The sequence below is a fragment of the Struthio camelus genome, chromosome 3, assembly GCF_040807025.1.
Source record: "Struthio camelus isolate bStrCam1 chromosome 3, bStrCam1.hap1, whole genome shotgun sequence".
Taxonomy (NCBI): Eukaryota; Metazoa; Chordata; class Aves; order Struthioniformes; family Struthionidae; genus Struthio; species Struthio camelus.
The window spans coordinates 14,092,574-14,111,227 of record NC_090944.1 but is presented as its reverse complement, the minus strand read 5'-3'; the positions used below and the strand labels follow the sequence as shown (position 1 = coordinate 14,111,227).

The window sequence follows — 18,654 nt, the reverse complement described above, 5'->3', positions numbered from 1 at the left end:
GCACCTACCATGCTTTTATTAACGGGTAATTCTTAGGAAAGCCTTTGGGAGCAATAGCAATTTGCACGTAGCAGTTTAGAATAAGGAGACAGATGAGAGTCTGCTGCAGTAGTAAAACACATGCAATTTGAAAATCTGTTAATTAAAGGAAATGAGGGAGAAATGTGCTTGCTTTTTACTGTTTTGATTAGCTGAAAGAATAACCTGCTGTTTACTCTTTAAAGATATAAGAAATGTGTTATATAACTGACATCTGTGCGTATGTGTTTCATATTCATAACAAAAATCATTCATTGTTAATTTTGTAAAGATATTTTTAGTCCCGTGTCACTTGCCATAGATCAGTTTTGCAGTACGTGTTATTTCTCACTATTGATAATTTTCCGATTTTTCATACTCCATTGAACAGTAGCTCTGTCTTGTGTTTCAATCCAAATCAAGCATACATGTACATTTTTTTTGGTGAAGGGTTTAAAGTTTGTAGCAAGTATTTTGGTGTATCTGAAATATAGCAATAGAAAAAGTTGTGCATCTTGCATATCATATGAAAACCTCAAAAACAATGCTTAATTTGAAAGCTTGATATGCTGGGCTTACAGTCTCTTAATTAGACAACTGCTATAGAAAAATCATTGTGTATAATTGCTCACTGGTGAAATCAATTATCCTTTTCATTTATTTTCATATTACTGCAAGAAAATCATTGCAAATTAAGTTTGAAAGTGGAATTTTAAGTATGCTTTTCACAGATCATCTGAAACAGCTCACAGGCATAATGCAGTGATATTCAGCAGTTTATTTAAAGGACACAGACAACGTTTGTTTCTAGTCTGATTGCTCTGTTCTTAGTATTAGAAAGGAACGGGAGAAAAAAGATTGTACAAATTTAAGGTCAAATTTTGAACCCCTACTCTATTTAATCGTATGAGACATATACTGAAGCCAATGGAAATAACCGGGGGGTGGGAGGGGGAACTACTTTCATTTGCAGTGATTATTATGTTTTTTATTCTCCTGTTAGTTTCTGACCAGGTTATGTTGTGTATACTTTGTACAGATAGTTATGTGTTGCCAGCAAGAGATTCTTCTTAATTCAAAAAGCATTTTTTCCTATTAATGGTTTAATCCTGGATTCAGAGATGAAATTGGTAGAGGATACTTCAGAGGAGTGGTTCGGATGGACGGTTTTGCCTGCATTAGGACATGTTTCCTGTAGTGTTTTGAACTAATAAAATGTTTATTCCTCCTTTTACTTAAGAACAATTTTTTTTTTTCTTTTATATTTAGGATTTAGCCTCCATTGACAAGGACTTGTACTGGGAGAAGGTATCTTTTAGTGTCTGGTCTATGTTCAACATAAGACAATGCAAGAAATTAAAGTTGTAGTGATCTTCTTGTATCCTTATTTACATGACAGTAGTAGTAAAAATGCCGAATTTAGCTTCTATAAAATCAGTAGACAGGTTCTCAGTGACTTTGGTAAGACTTAAATTAGCCTGTTTTAAACTGCAGCACCCAGAAGGCATGGCTGAGGAGCCCGGGATACAAGAGAACAAAAGGCTTACGGAGATATTACAGGAATTGTAATCCCTGGCATGTGCCTTGTTACTTGGACTTTCTGTACTTTGCTTTGGTTAAAACTATTTTTTTTCTCATGGCCAAATTAAAATTTTGAGTGGAAAGACTTGGGGTATGTTTACAATGGAGACTGCACTGCAGTCTGCAGTGCAGCTTAGAAAAGCTAAGCCTACTTTTAAGATGCCTGGCTTAGATGCTGGAAGCAGTCTGTCCTCAGTGACCGGAGCTCAGTGCAGGTTAATTTTCAACGAACCGAGCTGTCCGAGGCTGCGTTGAGCATTGCTGCGGCACGAGTGCTTCGAGCACACGAGCCTTAGGTGGGTCACCTGGCTCTGCCTACCCCGCGGGCTGCAGCGTAGGCATCCTCTTTGTTAAAGTTTCAACGCTACTGATGTTTTAAAGGTGGAGAGAGCTACTGCTCTTTGATCGTTCTGAGGAGAATTCCAGCGAAAAAGAGGAGAGAGGGGTTTTATAGTCTGCTAAAGGGGTTCATTCCAGTCTTTCTGGTTTTTGGCATGTAAAACGCTTAGATTTGGTGTTGACGGCTGACAGCGTGGAACTTTGCTAGGACGACAGGAACATCAAGCTTTAAGGTTCAAGAGGAAGGAGGACATTTCTGAGATGAGATGGGTGTGGAAGCTGAAGTAAAACAGCCAAAGCAGAAACAGAAATCCCTGCCCTCTTCTTCCCCTCCCTTCTTCCCCTCTTCTACAGGTCAACTGGAAAGCATAAGTATTAAAGAAACCTGTTGCTGTGATGGTGCTGTGGTTGAGCCTATTGCCCTTTCAGGTTTTTTCTGCTGCAGAGCTTTTCCCATGGGGGAAGCTTTTTGTAGGGATTGGTCACTCTGTGTGAGAGAGAAATGTTCCCTCGGTAGACTAGATTAATGACTTCGTGCGACGTGTGGTAGTTAACCACATTTGCTGGAATGAGCTATTCGTCCTCTAAGGTCAGCGAGGACTATGTTTTAGGTTTTTTGCTTTAAACTTCCTGTTGCATACTGTGCTCATCACGCAGAGTTGACACACATCTCACTTCAGTTCGGTTTGCGGTTAGAACTGAAGCGAGGCTTCGGAGGAGGGTATCTGCTGCGCTGAGCTTGTGGCAAGGGACGTGGATGTGCCTGAAAGGCCGCTTGCAAGCAGCGGGCTGCAGCGCAGGAGGAGCAGAGGGCAGGCTCCCCGTGTGTCAGGCCTGCGGAGGAAGAGCTGGAAATCAGTTTGGGCTGTAGAGCAGGAGCTTCTGCAGCAGGTGGCAATGATGGCTCCTCGAAGCTGCTGCTCCTCCAGAGCAATGGGCCTTCACGGCTGCTACTGGACACAGGGCTCGGCGTGAGCTGCTTAGCTTATCACTGGTTTTCCACTTAGGGAAATGCTCTCTTCCATATGTGTTGTGCTCTTTGCAGCTGTAAAGCAGGCTGGGCAACATTGCTTTTCCATTTGGCCTCTGGAACAAGAGAGTGATTACTTAGCACTGAAGGCAAAGCTTTTTAGTTTCAGCATGAGGAAAGGCTCATCCTTTCAACGAACAGAGGCTTGTGTGGATGCCCTGAAACTGGCAACTGGCCCACAGCACTGAGGCTGTTGGTTCGCCATCTATCAACTCATCCAGCAGGCCTTTCAGCTTTTATCAGCTACTGCTTTCAGTTGTCTTTTATAATTCAAAAACTGGGTCAGGCTAATTGAGATGCTTCTAAATGTACAGTGCCGGTATATCAGGGATTAGGCAACCTGCGAAAATAGTCATAGAAATTGTCAAGTGCAGGTCTGCTTTGAAGTTCACCTATGTAATTAAAATTCCTTTTTCAGTGTCTCTGGATGATAATTTTATGTAATGATGTTTGTTACATAAGCAATTAGGTAATGAATATTTTGTTTACTTCTAATAGAGGAATTCCAGACATCACTGAAACAGTAGAAGAAAATTTAAACTCATAGTTCTTACTCTGAGCAAGATACTCTGACGTTATTGATTCTTCATGTTCTCTCTTCAGTTATGTCCGCATGCACCATTTTGCTAGGCAGCAATGTGTAACTGGGGCCGGTAGGCACTGCTGCAACAGAGAAGAAATATTAACGATACAGACTGATAGAATTTGCATCCGAATACTGTAATGTAAAAGATTGTGGATGGGATCGTTATCTTAATGCAAGAAAAAGCCACGTAGAGATGAGCCAGGCAGCAAAAGGAAATAATATAAATAGTTTCACTGTTTTGAACATATTGCTTTGGGGGATTAATCCACGTTGGAGCAGGATCTCTCTCAACCTGTAAACTAGGTATTTACCGATAAGTTCAATGTAGCATTTGAAATAATGATAGCTGTTTGAGGTACGTGATTTGGAGATCAACCCTTAACTTGCAGTTGCCTTTGAGAGGTCTAGCAGTCTAACATCACATCTTGGCTTCTGAGGTCTAGAGAGCAAAAGAATTTAACATTAGTTTCCCATGTGCTTTGCTCCCTGCTTCAATTCTCCATTTGTAAAAATGGCTCGTTCACAAAGGTGTTCTGAGGTTAAAGGTTTAAGTGCTCTAAGACAGTTAAGAGAAGAAGAACATAGAAAAAGAGGAGTGTTGCTGCCCTTCTGGATGTTGCCAACTGCAGAAATCGTGACTTTTTTTTTTTTTTTTTAGTTTTAGGGTTCCTTATTTCAGATTCTTCGCCTTAGCCACATGAGCTCTGACTTATGTGAGGGAAAAGAAAGATTGTTGTACAGTCCTAAGACTCCAAAGACTGGAGCCATACGGAGGAAACCAAATAATGGTATGACTATGAAAATCCTGGTACCTTAAAGCACTGCTTGATAATTTCTCCCTCTAGTATTTTCAGTACCTGATAGTTCTTTCCTGTTTGGAAATAGTGCAGCATCTGTGAGATGCTGAAGACCTGATATTTCTGCTTCAGTAATGCATGTCTCCTGATCTCTGTGCTTGCTCTCTTCCTTCATTCAAAGAGGAGGAAGAAAAATACTTCCAGAGTAAATGAACAAGAAAGCCATCAGTATTAACACTTTAAAAACAGGGCTGCTTGGTATGGAGAAAGAAGTACAGGTATAATATTTTCTCCATCCTTTTCTTGTACAGCCTTCCAGGAGCTTTAATACTGACACACTGAGGTAAAATAAAGGAGCTAGAAAGATTTTAAATTGTCACCTTCGTTTTATAAATTTCATAATCTGATTCTGCTTTTTAATAGAAAGCATCAATTTTTATTGTAAATTTGAAAAGCAACGGAGATACTCAACACCTAAATAAACAGGTACTTTTCTTGTCCAGATGGATACTTCACGCTTTTGATCTGATGACAGCCTCGGTCTCCATGTTCCTCAAAAGGTCCCAGAAGCTATAGTGCTATTTGCAGCACGTTGGCTCTGCAGCCTGTGTCAGTGCTGAGTGACTGAGCCAAGGAGCCTGGGGTTTGCATGTCTAGTGCTATAGCAGGCCAGGGCACTGCTGGGAGCCCCTGAGACAGAAGTAGTTCAGGTTTTGCCTTCTTTGTCCTTCTAATGGCCCCTGTATAAGGCAAATGGACTATAATAAGAAGCTTCCAAAGAAGAAATGATATAATGATAAGACTTTTACATTATATGCCACTTAGGTTTACTTTGAATTATTTGCATTTACTTTTTGCTTGACTCGAGGAAGTGTACGCTGCTATTTGACTGAAGGTTGGAAGCAGCTGCAGGTGCTTCGGCATCTGTGAACATGGCTTGCGTTCTGCTTGTCATTGTTCACCCTTTAAACATTAACGGAGCGGTGTTAGAGCAGAAAAAGTCAGAGGTTTTTGTGTTCTTTTTCGTCCTCCTTTCTGTCAGAGGTCACATAAAGACATTTTGTGGGGATAATTAGACAATGAGCAATTTGTGGTCAAAGGAAAGCAGATAAATAACAGCTAGAATACGTAGCTCGAAGCTGCAGTATTAGTCCAAGATAGGTAATAAGGAAAGACAGACCTTGCAATTATGCTGAGAAATGGCACAGCCTGTGTGAAGAAAAATGAAGAGGAGACGATTTTCTTTAGCACATCTGAAGGATTAATCAGTAAAGCTGTAGCTGTGAGCTACTTCTAATACACATAGGAGGGTGATACTGATTTTTCGTTAAATAATTACTTTGGTTAGAAGAACCTAGAGGGTAGAAGTAGCTAAATCCTTTCAATTTCTTTCAAAAATCTGAAGTTTTTCAAGGGGCAGTCGTTTTCAGGTCCGTAGCGATCTAGACGAATTCTTCTCCAAAGTTGCTATATGTGTTTACTTTCTGCGGTTGTGTCTCAAGCTTACCGATAGTTTGCTGCTTAGCATGACCTGAGCTTTGATACTGAGAAAAGTTGCATGTTTTGAGGCAGAGGTCTGCACCAACATTGTTACGTAACTCTCTCTTTTAAAATAAACATCTTTGCACATGAAGTAATGTATACGTATTCCAGTTGGGCAGTACTTCCTTTTATAATTTCCAGGGCAATTCTGTAAAGGCCTCAAGTACCTGCCTAGTTTTGATGGTTCATGTGCCGAGCAGCATATCTGCTTTGGAAGATATTATCTAATCGTAAGTTAGAATGCAAACAACCAGGCCAGTGTGGGCTCGAGCAGGGAGCTCTTCCTTGGTGAAAAGATGCTGAATGGGAAAAGCTGCTGCAGTTTGCCAAACATTTAGCTAGCACACAAATTGCCAGGGTCCAGGAACTGGCCAGGTTTAGCCTCCAGTCAGTGCTCAGCTGCTGTAAGATTTTGTATGTTTTGCATTCACATATTTGGACTGTGTGCTTGGGCTCACCCTGAAAATTGCCCCCACTTTATATGGCTTAGTGCCAATAGAATTAATATTTTCCCCGTGAGAGACTTCTGAGGTTCATACAAGTGTACAGTCCAACTCCTCCATGGAATTGTGTTTATTGATTTTCCTAGTGTTGACTCTTGACTCTTTGTGTGTGTGTGTGTATATATATATGTAAATATAAAAATATATATATAGTATGATCCTCAAATGCTACTAGCTTGAGGCATGAGAGCTTAGCTGCCCTCTGTACTAATTGCAATATAGTATATTTAGATTTAAGTATTTCTGGCCAAAAAATAAACTTTTCCCCCTTTTTCTCCTTGCTGTTGCAATACCTCTGAATGCACATGTAAAGTGTGGGTCCAGTCTGTGCTTGCTGAGTAGATTTCAGGTTGATTTCTACTTTGTTCATGTTAATTCCTGGAAACACAGATCTCCTTCTCACAACTTCAGTGTTCTCATGATGCTTTTACCTGCCCTCCTTTGAAGTTCTTCTTGCTTCTGACTCAAGAAGTGTTTGGCTGCAGCAGTTAACGGCGTAGGCAGCTCTGCTCTCCTGTAATGTCCACACAGCAAACTGCACAATAGAGAACAAGGTAGATGGTCTGTGCAGAGTTCAGTGCCGCAACAGCTGAGGGTTGCTGCTTGCATCTCCCATGCCATCAGGTCTCTATTTTGCACTTCTTTGAAGTTTTCCAGGAACTACCTTAGTGTTAAGGATTAAAAGCTCCAAGTATTCTCATTTGCAAATGGGGAACTAAGCAAGTGGGAAATAAGTTTTATGATTAGGAAGCTGAATAAAAATGAACCAGATCTGATGTAATTAACAACCTTTGGTTAAATAATACAGGTTCTGTGCATGTTCCATCTCAAATGCCGGTCTCTGTCCTAGAGACTTAAAAGCTTTACAGGAGAGCAAGGAGCCCTAGTTAGTTACTAGCTATTTTTGTGGATTCTGACAGTGTCTGTCAGGAGAGGTGGACTCTGTCCTGCAGGAGGGCTTCATATCTAGCAGGAGACATAGCCTGCAGCACAGGAGGGCCTCGAGTTTTGCAGCACCAGATAGTCCTGTCTGTTGAAATAGTAGTCACTGAGCTGAGAAACACTCTGAGCCTGTTGTGGTATCTGCAGGCAGCTGTACCCTATGATTTCTTCAGCTTAATTTGTCACTTGTGGAAGTATCTGTATGCTTCATATATTGCAGTGAGTAATTTTGATACATTAGCTATGAAAAGTGGAGGTTTTAAGAGAGCTGCATCATGCAACAGAAGTTCTGCTGTGTGCTATGCTCTTGTAACATCCAGTGGAGTAGTAACTTTGCAGAAATCTCATTTTTTCCATCCAGGTCAGATGTGCTGGTATGTAGCCAGATGAACTAATTATGGTAAAAGAAATAATAACCCTCTAAATAAATAAAGTTCCACTTACGCAAGAGATGATTGTTTCATTTGCTATATTAGTCTTGCTAAAAGTTTATCAACCCCAGGTTTTATTATCATTTGCTGCATCTTCTTCTGGCTGATGGCTAATTCAGATTTAGTTACTTTTCTTCTTTCCTGAGAGGAAACAGGTAACTAGAACAATTAGAATATAAATTTTTCCATTGTCTAAATAATTAGATCTATACTAGGAAATTTGTTTTGACCAGTGCTTCTCGATAGCTTTTGGGGGAGGCAATTTAATTGCTTTGAAGCCACAGACTGGTTGGGCGAGGAGCAGGGAAGGTGGATTTTTTGTTTGTTTGTTTGTTTGCTCTGGTGTGTGCAGTTTCTTTTGGTTGGGCTTTTTCTATTTGTTTTTTTGCTAATGCTATTCAAAAAAGGAACACCATCAGAAATGGCACTTATTCTTTTCTCCCTCAAATAGGAGCATATTAAGAGCTGTAAGTGTCTTTAAGGAGCAGGTGGCATGGAAGTCCTCTGAGCTGTGATTTCAACTTGCGGGAGAGATTAGTAAATGGCCATATAAGATGGCTGAACTGCCGAAGCAGAGTACAGGGTTTAGAGGAGGAAGTCAGTGTGATGACAGGACATTTTTTCCGTCAAACATGTCTCTGTGGTGCAAGACCAAGAATGGGGAAAACTCTTGCATGGGTAGAGGCAGGGAGATGCCATGGCAGGCCTTCTGGTTGAGTGAAGTGACAGAGGGAGAAGTTTAGGATGGAGAGAGAATTGATAACGGAAAAAAGAATAATCAATGGAAGAGTGAGGTGCGAACAGCTGACTTTGGCTTCTCATGGTGCAGTGGAGTGGCTATATGACTGTGAGAGCAGAGGCTGAGATGGCTGTGAGAGCATTTGGCATGAGATGCCAAATGAAACCAGGCGATGGTCGAAAAAGGACTTTGTGACAAAGCTTTCACCGAGCAGGTTAGCGTCACTGAAACAAGGGTAAATTAATCTTGAAAGTTCATCTACTTTCCCGAAAACATCTTTCCCAGGCTTACACTGTGCCTCCTAGGAACAAAATCCCTGTGGGAACTGCTGTTGCCTTGGGCTGCTACCCCTCTCTTTTTAAAGTTACTCCTCAGAACATTTTGCTGTTAAATATCCTACGAGGAACTTAGTGATGGAATATGGCTAGACTGAGCTACATATGCACATGTGGAACAGAATATATTTTGTAAATACTGCCAAAAACTCTTCTCTGCTTTTACTATATCTTATTCCCATCTTCTCTGTCTTCCCTTCTGCTTGATCTTTTTGGAATATAAGAAGAAAACGTGCATTTTTCTTTGTTGTTGTTGTCCAGCGTTGTAGACGGTACTAGAAATAAATAGCAGTGCCTTCTAAACTGTTGAAAATAACACATCTTACTGTATTCACTTTGGATATGTCAAATTATGGGAATGTTCTGGGGACACATCTTTCAGAAAATGGCAGTTAGGTAATTTGTATTTGAGTTTAGACTTTGTTCTTGCAAATTAATCAAACTAACAGTAAAGTAGTTTTGATGAAAATGGTTTTGAAGCAACGGTTTGCAATAAGGAAAATTTGAGAGCAGCGGAACAAAGAATTTTTTTTTTTTTTTTTACATAATCTTCAGCAAACTCATGGAGCTGGTAAAAAGTGTCTAGTAAGAAGATCATTTGAGGGATCAAGCAATGCATGAGAACTAGTAGTTAAGGAAGCACTATAGAATGCCTTATAGAAGTTATCCATCGTGATGCAAAGGACATACGGGAAGTACATTAAGAGACTGTTATGGCTGGATCAGATACTCCTTTTGCTTTACAGCAGTTTAAGGATTTCTATAAGAAGTGGAAACCAAGTGTGCAAAATCACAAAATGAATTTCAATTCATTCATTCATTCAAATGTGCTCTAGATGACCCTGCTTGAGCAGAGGTGTGGACTAGATGATCTCCAGAGGTCCCTTCCAAGCTTGGCCGTTCTGTGATTCGATGATTCAATTAGCAGGGATTTAAATAAGAACAGGGTAAATTCTATGATACATTAAAAATAAGAGGGAAACAATGTGCAAATCCATTAACAGCAAGAAGAAAGCACATAATGAACAAAGCAGAGGGAGTTAAAGCATGAGCGCTTTTGTGCGTGTTAGTCTGTGTAAGGAGAGATTGCCAGATAATCAGCTAAATTAATAGAAATAACAACAACAACAGACCTAGTGATGCCCAAAGCAGAGAAGAAAAAATGCTAAAAACACTGAGGGTAAGATAAAGTTATTCAAGTGTATAGGGCCTGATAAAAATCTACCAATGAGTACTTTAGGATACAGCTGAAATAATCTCTGCACCATTTGAAATTATCTTTGAGAATTCATAGGTTATGGAGAGACTTGCTGTAGAAGGAAGATGGGAAGAGAGAGTATTTATGTTTAAAAGAAGGACAGAGAGAAAGACCTGGATAATTACAGATAATTTTCTCTAACTTGAATTTTGAATCAGTTTGCAAGCACCTAGGAAGCAGGAAGGCCTGGGTTGTCTAGAGCAGATCATGCCAAATCAGTACATCCTCCTTGTTTGACAGGGCAACTGGATAAGTGGGATAAAGGAGACGTGGAAGGTAGATGTTTTGACTAAGGCTTTCATACTGTTAAACATGTCACTGTCATAAGTAATCTACAGTCTAAATATAATTTCCATAAGGTGGGTGCATAGTTGTTTAAAAAAATCTCTAAAATGGAAATAGCTAATTCTTAAATGGTGAAGGCATTTAAATTGACATGCTCACACATTTCTTCTAGAATGAATTTTGTTGACTTTTTCATTAATGACTAGCCTAACAAAACAGAGGACCACCTTAAAAAAATGTGTGGATGATACTGCCCTGGTTGGGCAGGATCAAAATTCAAAACAACCTTAAATTAAGCAACAAGATAAAATTCAGTTAAGACCAGAGCAGAGCACGCTTGGAAAGAAATCAACATTACAGCTATATAATGAAAATTCATGTGTCTGGAGAGTCGCGTGATGCAAATCTGTGAGTTCTAGTGAATCAAAACTAAATATAGTCAGCAATATTATAATGTAAGTAAAACAATTTCTGGATATATAGAAGATGGTGCAGATCATTACTCCCTCTCTCCAGTATTGATGAAGCTTCTGTTGGGCTTCTGTGTCTGGTTTTGAACGTGCTCAAAAGCAAATGCGGACGACTGTAAAGGATGCAGCAGAGCTTGGAAAACCAGCTAGGATGGCAGTCTTTCCAAGGGCACTGTTGTTACATTTATGCCATTTTGTTACTAGCTGGATATTTGGGGATGGGGAGTGGGAATGGTATTCTCGAAGTTATTGTGAAGCATGACATTGTGGATAAAGGTCTAGTCCCACATGGAATTTGGATAGTAGTTTGCCACAGGCAGATGCTTGCCAAATGTGATGTCAAGCTGCCTGAAAGGTGTGGAGTTGTGGTTGGCGTTGTAGTATTCCTGAGCTTATTTTAATTCTATTAAGTGGCATTTTACTAGCTTGAGCTCTGCTAATGTTGGCCACTGGTCAGTTCAGAGTGAGCTTGCTTCTGCAGGTGAACCCTTTGGCTCTTCAGGCTAGGCAGACATTTTCAGACACTCATTTTCTGTATGTAAAATGAGATTTTTGTGTTGCTATTTTCTTTACAGATCCTAAGAAGAAAATTACCGAAGTGTGAAAGTTAGTACCTTATGTTTAGACATAGCTGATTATATTAGAAGAATTCCAGGATGGTGTGACCAGCCAGCTTTCTGCAGGCTACTGCCAGTACTTGAGCCATAATCAGAGAATCGTTGAACTAAAAAAAAAAAAATTCTTATTAATCATGACAACTGGGAAGCAAGCCAAATGCTGGGCCATAACAGTAATAAGTATGCTGTTTATGTTAGACAGAAGTAAATTATTGATATACTTACAGTTTTAGGCATTTGGGAAGTTGATGAATCTTCTATTTAAAAAATTTTTAATGCATGAATAAAAAGGTAAGGTGTTTTAATATCTTTCTCTTGCTTTTATAGCAACTAACTGAACTGAAACTGTTGAAAAACTGTAATTTAAGCTACTTGCACTTGATCCTAACTCCCAAAGGGATGATATTTCTTGGGGTAGGGGAATGAGATTGGTGTCACGGAGCACTGCTGAATGGAAACACTTGGTCACAGTGGCAATCCTGAAACAGGAGAGATTACCCAATGCCTACTGCATCCTAGAGAATAATACAGAAAACTTTTGAATGCCATTGGCTAGGCATTTGCTATATTTTCTGCTTGAGCTTTAACTATTTTGTATAGCATGAAACAGAAGCAGAGCAGAAGGACATAAATGGATTTTATACGTGGAAAATTCCAAACGGGCAAGGGTCAGTAGTGTTCACTTAGAAAAATAATTGGTGTAGGCGTAGTAAAACTATAATTAATAGGAGTGTGTGTGTGCGCGCACGCAAAATAAAGTATGTAGCTGATAATAGCTGCAGGTTGGTGTATCTTAAACAGTGGTTTTGAGACCGCTTGCCCTCTCTAGCAAGCTACTAATGCTTTCAACCTCTTTTGATTTATACTCCCGTAAATGTTTTCTGTCAAACTTGAGATGTATAGATCTATATATACTAAGTCCAGATCTGTTCTGTTTCTGATTTGTGAAGCCCTTAGAGAGTCTGTGGACTGCAGGCTGAAAACCATTGATGGTCTTTTAGGATGATCCTGTTTGGTTTTAGTTGATAAACTGTTCTTCTTAATTAAATGTTAGTATCCCCTACTGATTAAGTAAACAGTTGCTCCTTCAGCATACTGGATAAACGACTGCTATGCTGAAATTCAAAAGCATGAATTCTAGCCTTGAGGCTAAAGTAACACTGCTCTACAGTTTGATTTACCACTAGAAGCAAGTATAGTCCATACATCATCAGGCTGAGCGATCTGTGAGACTACCTGGTATTTGAAGACGTAACCTCAGCAATGAGCAAGTTGGTTCCCTTTATTTTAATGCTGACGAGTTCCCCAGAGTTGCTCGTCCCATGTATTTTCATGTTACTTAGAACCTAGCTGCACCAAACTCCACTGCTTTGAAAGTCTTACTGACTTCAGAGTCACTGACTCCTGGAGACTACATGTTTGTCTCCAACTCTGCAGATGTGTGTGTTATGTACTTATATAATGGCATTTACTCAGGTGCCTACCTTTCTGTATGTCACAGAGGCATAGTATGAAACAGTCGCATGTAACAAGAAATTAGACTCTACAGGATTCTAACCAGATTTTCAGGTGTCTAACTTGTTTTAGAAAAAACTTACCCAATAAACCGTTCATAGACGGAACAAAATCCACATTTTTGGTTACTGCTCTGCTCACCAGTCACTGGGCTTGTTGCCCCCGTATTGATTTCTGTGACGGGTCTGGATACAAGCTTCTATGAAGAGTGCCTTTATTTCATAGTGTCAATCCAGTATCTTTTTAATATCATGCTGTAACTGATATATTTTTCACATCAGGAAATGAAAATGGTTTTGAAGAGCAGTGCTGTTTTTAGCTGTAAGACAGGATTAGTCTGCTTTAAGGCTTATTTCTAAACAAAATCTGTGCCAACTGGAAATTATTCAGCTGGTTGGAAAATGACACAGGAAGAGTTTGGTCAGAAATATTTGCTTTTTAACCTTGGGATTTCTTCCATCTGCCTAATAAAACAGTTATATCACAGTAAGACTGATATTCGCTCACCCATATCCTGGCTGCACATTACTAGCTGCTGTTTAGGCAGATAGAAACCATTGCCTTTTTTCCTTCCCTTACGCACCTCAGAAAGAGCCTGGCTCTGTCATCTTGGTAACTAGGTGCTAGAAGGCTTTTTACTATGTCCACCCAGAGCTTTCCCTTCTCCAGCCTAAACAAGCCCAGTTTTATGAAATCTCTTAAGCTCTTAATTTCATTAGAGACTACAGCACGGTAAAGACATAGACATCAGGCGTTGTGTTTGTGTATTGGAAATGAATACAGAATATATCAGTTTTAAATACACCATTGCAACTGTTTTTAATTAGCTAACTGTAGGACAATTCTCTCTGTAATATTTGCGCATCTACGCAGCTTGGGATACTAGATCCTCCAAGGACCATGACGTGTCTCTGGGCTGGGGAGAAAACAACTTCTCAAGATATAAAAACATTTCAAGCACTTTTTTTTCCCCCCCCTATTAAAATTTATTCAAACCGGAAACCGTCTTCAGTTTCTTACAGGACAGTGCTGAAACCAGTGTTACAACGACAATATGGAAGTTGAGAAGGAAGAGTGCGTAGAAGGATATAATCTCTTTTTATGCAGATGCTTTCCGTCTCTTTTTTTGCCATGATCTGCGAAATCAAATCCAGAGCCAAACTTTCCAAACAATAACAGCACTGAGAGCAACTATACCCAGAACGTTATGGCTAATCTGATGCTCCTCTGTGAGCATCAAATGAGTGACTGTGGGAGACTGCTACGTTTGCAGTCTCTTATTAGTTGCTGCTGTCAGTGCAGTGTGTAAGTATAATCGTTTTAGTCTATTGAAGTTCTGCCATTTAAAGTTAGGAGGGAACAGACTCTTGCACGTAGTTTTATCTGTCTATCTGTATAAAAAACATAGACATATATATATAAATATATATATTTATACTGATGTCTTTCAATTTTTTTAAGGACAGCACAATTCCTGTTGTGAGGAAAGTCTATATCCTATATAAAAAAAGAAAGCATTTATTTTTTATAAATGCATTACTCCCAAATGTTTTCTTATAAGCAATTTATGAAGGAAGGACTACAAAGAGCAAAATAGATTAAAACGAAAATATACATAAAGAATTTGTAATGAAGACACCTTTTCCCTGGCAAGCCACAGAAGGAGATTTCCATGAATCATAACAGCCGTTTCTGGAAATAACTTTGCGTAAGCGATTGCAGAAGCTCAACGTATTTTTTCTGGATCTCTCAATTTAAAAGATTTCATATTTTCTGAAGCAAAAAATAACATTTATTTTCTGTTTGCTTGGTTCAGACCAAAGCAGAAAGAAAGTTTGTGAGTTTGGATTTGTAGGTACTGACTTATTTTTAAGATGACAATGCAACAGTTTTTAAGCAAAATAAATTTTTTATGAAGATAAAATGACTTTTCAAAGTGCTCCTGCTTTAACTTCAGAGAGTTATAGGTGTAACTCAGAGTTACACCTCAGCTTGGACTGAAATATGTGTAGTCTCTCGCCTTTTTAGAGGCACATTTTGTTCTAGTCGTGTATTGAGCTGGGGCTCGCTGCCTACGCGTGAGCACATTAGTCTGACCTTCAAAAAGCTAGGCTGGGTAACAATGACTGATTCATCTAATGGCTTTGCTGTATGTATTTTCCATCAGATTACTCTGGAAATACTAATTAATTTTCTCCTAAGGATTTTGTTGGGCTTCTTTTTGGTATTTTGTACAAGAAACGTCTATGGGGCTTGAGCACTAGAAGTGCACAGTACAGTGCATTTCAGTAGTAGCCAATCTGTTTATTTTTTTAGAAATATTTTGTTCCCATAGCTGTTAGTGTCTGGTAAGAAAGGAGAAATAGACCAGTGAATTCATATTTTACCCATTCTAGAAAACTTTAAGGACCAGTCTGACTAGTTTACTGAACCAGATAAAAAAAAATTTAGAAGCCTACATACAGTCATAGTTGCTTTTGATCAAGCCTTTTGGTCTTTTTTTTTTTTTTTTCTTAACTCGAAATGCCCATAGAGAAGTAAAGGCTGTAGCCCTTTGTGATCTAAGTGATAAAAGTGATTAGCATTAATAAGAGTCTGAGCCAAATTTAGATTAGCAAAACTAAGCAATGAGCCTAAAGAAGCAGGCATGGTTTTAATTTACATCCCGCTTTCTTTCAGATTATTTGGTCTATATAGAACAGCATTCCTTCTCAGAGTGCTACTGCATTTTTTTCAGTGTGCTTGCTTACTTCCTCAGCAGGGCGGTCCGACTCATAATTTTGGCTTTCTTTTGGATTTTGGTCCTCCGCAAGTCGGTTTGCTTGCACCAAGAACCACAACCAGAATTTTGAGGTGGGGTCATTCCAATTTCATCTCAACTTTCTACTCTTTGAAACAAATCGGAGTAGGAGATTGAAACTTGCATCTTACAGAAGAAGAGAATGAGAAAAATAAAATATCAGAACCCATTAACAATGGGCTCAATAATGGGAATTTAACTACAAGTCACCCTGTAACTTCGGCTTGTTACCTTCCAGCGTGCTTTGTGTAATACTACATTTTAGCTTACACCAGCATGTTAGGTAGGAGGCCCAAGGCAGATTTCACAATACAGGAATTGAGCTGCCTCACATGCATCGTATCCAATTTGTTTTGCACCAGTATCTACTTTTCACATAGTTTAAAGTTGTTTCTTTTACCTCATTCTTCTCTTCCAGTATCCATTTCTTCCCGCTTGGATGACTTCTCTATTTAAAGGTAAAAATTACAGACTAGAACAAGTTAAAATACTTCAGGAAAACTGTATCAGTCTCGGTAGTTTGGAGATGCGAAGAGGTACGCTGTATTAACCAAGCAAAAAGTTCAGAAATGTGTACTGTGTTGGGGTGTAGGTCTCTCTCACGTATCCTTGACCCCTCAAGTGCTTACGTAGCCCAGCAGGCAGCATTTCGATTTGACTTGTACACATTGTCCGTTCAGCCCCTTCGTTGGGTGGGAGTTTACATACAAAAGGTTCCACTGGCTTTGCGTGCTTCAGTGCTTTACCAGCTCCTGCTCTGAAGAGTGGAGCTGAAGGCAATTTCTGTTGCATTGCTGTGCAGCGGACTGACTCGTATCCCATCACGTGCACTGAGCAGGATGGGCGAGAGATGGAAGAGGCCAGAGCACATCTGATAATGGATCCTAGGAGGGGATTCTCAGCCCCTCTATTTGTAAGCAAGAAGTTTCATCTCAGTACACCTTTGTTCTTTTCCAGCCCAAAGATGAATTTTTTCTTAGTTTTCTTTTTACATCTTCCTAACATGTTTCTTGTTGATGAAAGGTGCCTTTATTCTTCTTCTTTTATCCTGTTAGGCTTGAAATACTATTTACATATAATTTAGGTAGGTTTACCCTAGACTCCATTCAGTTTCCAGACGGTGGTGTTATTCTTGATGTATTTTTACTGTAGGTAGAGATCCTGGTCTTAGAGACCATAGTTTTTAGGCGCTGTTCAAATGTATACAGAAAATAGATCTGCTTGAGTCATTTGCAAATGAAGTGTAAGACAGCAAATGACAGATGGCAGCGGCAGACTGTTAGGAATAGGAAACAGTCAGACGGTACAACCAGCGTGTTAGACAGTGGTCGCAATACTGTGTATCCTGCCGGGTAATCATAGGCTGCAAAGGCAGGGAGAAATGCAAAGGTCCTTTGTTTAATATTTTAATGCAGAGGTGCAAAGTGAGCCTAAGGTCTTTAGCAGAACCTGACTTTCCGCTCTTCTAAATTTTTGTCTCCAGTTAGACTCTTTTTTTTGTATTTGAAGTTCTGTTTCAGCAGTGAGATAGACTATATGTGTGTGTGTGTGTGTGTGTATATATATATATATATATATATATATATATATAAAAAATCTGTCTCACTGCTGAAGTTTATATATATATATATATGCATATATATACACTTCTGAAAACACGTGGGTCAATAGGGTTTTTTGTACCTTTTTTTCAAAGGTTAAATGATAGTTGTGAAGGAGCATGAGAGTCTTTTCCCCCTCCCCTTTTTTTTCTTTTTAAATAGAGGGCCACTTTCAAAGTTATTGGTGTGCTTTCTACGTCTAGACGGATTGGAAGTACGTTTTTAATCATGCGAGTGCGGTCATTTGCAGTTGCTGGGGGAAAAGGGGGAGGGAAAAAGGGCTGAGCATTCTCCATGACCGTGAGGAGAAACAGCTGAAATGCTATAAATGTCGATCACTGTAGGTAAAACAGCAAATCAGGAATGGGCAAGGCAAGCATTTTATTTGTTTAAACTGTCCCGTGGATTTTCCCTGTTTATTTTTCTAGTTCAACTGGATTGACAAAGGCAGAGAATGAATAGTATGTGTTTTATAGTTGTTTCACATCATTACATTTCCAAGTGAGGGTATAAAATAGCAATGCAGCAATAAAACAAAGTTCTTCAGCTCTTACTGTTCTTTTTATTACATTTCATTCTCATATTTGGCATTTTATTCAGTTAGGTCCTGATTCTGTGTCACTGTCATCAACAGAGGGGGTCCAAAAATACTTCAGCCAGCTCAGGAACAGGTTTTTAATAGACTCTGAGCTTTCTGGACCCCCTGAGTCTATTTTTGCTTATAGAAGAAAGATGTTAAGGGTTAAGGGAGCGCTGGTTCTAGGCCTGCTGCCCATGTTTTTTTGTGACCATCTGTCCTTGCCTCAGTTTCACTAAGTAGAAAAGGATAGTCGTCTGATTCAGAAGGGATACGAAGATGAAAAAGTTTTAAAATATCACTTTAAAATAGTGTGATAAGCTTTCTAAATATTCTTCCATTTTTCTTACAGGCTCTGAGTTTATATAGTTACTATGAATATATTTCGTACAGCTTCTCATAATGAATAACTTTGTAATCCTAGTTTCCTTCACAAGGTTGACTAACAATCCCTTATCTGTTATTGTCCCTAGCATTTTAAATGTTTACATAACTGTTTTTAGGTTGAGCTGGGGATTCCCATGAGGCAGCTGTCCTGTTGATCTTCATTTACAGTGATCTCGTTCACATCCCATAGTGTGGGAGTTCATGAACTGGATTCCTCTCAGGTGAAAGTAAAATAGAAGATGCACTCTGGTAGTGTGCCTGTCTCGCTCCACCCGCTGATGGGCAGTCAGTCCACGGCACC

The 18,654-nt window shown here is 39.4% G+C and overlaps 1 protein-coding gene and 1 long non-coding RNA gene across 4 annotated transcripts in view; one reads left to right on the top strand and one right to left on the bottom strand.

The window, feature by feature from the left end:
• RCAN2 (regulator of calcineurin 2) overlaps positions 1-18,654 on the top strand; it is a 99,973-nt gene that overhangs the window by 57,642 nt on the left and 23,677 nt on the right. The gene's annotated exons all lie outside the window — the stretch shown is intronic.
• LOC104139682 (uncharacterized) lies at positions 4-17,325 on the bottom strand. Of its 2 annotated transcripts, none has more exons than XR_011139966.1 (4): positions 13,072-17,325; positions 11,471-11,580; positions 3,523-3,631; positions 4-3,024 (listed from the first exon to the last, which is right to left on the bottom strand). It is a non-coding gene; the product is annotated as an uncharacterized lncRNA (long non-coding RNA). The 2 variants fall into 2 exon arrangements; XR_011139967.1 differs by having other exon boundaries at positions 16,189-17,325.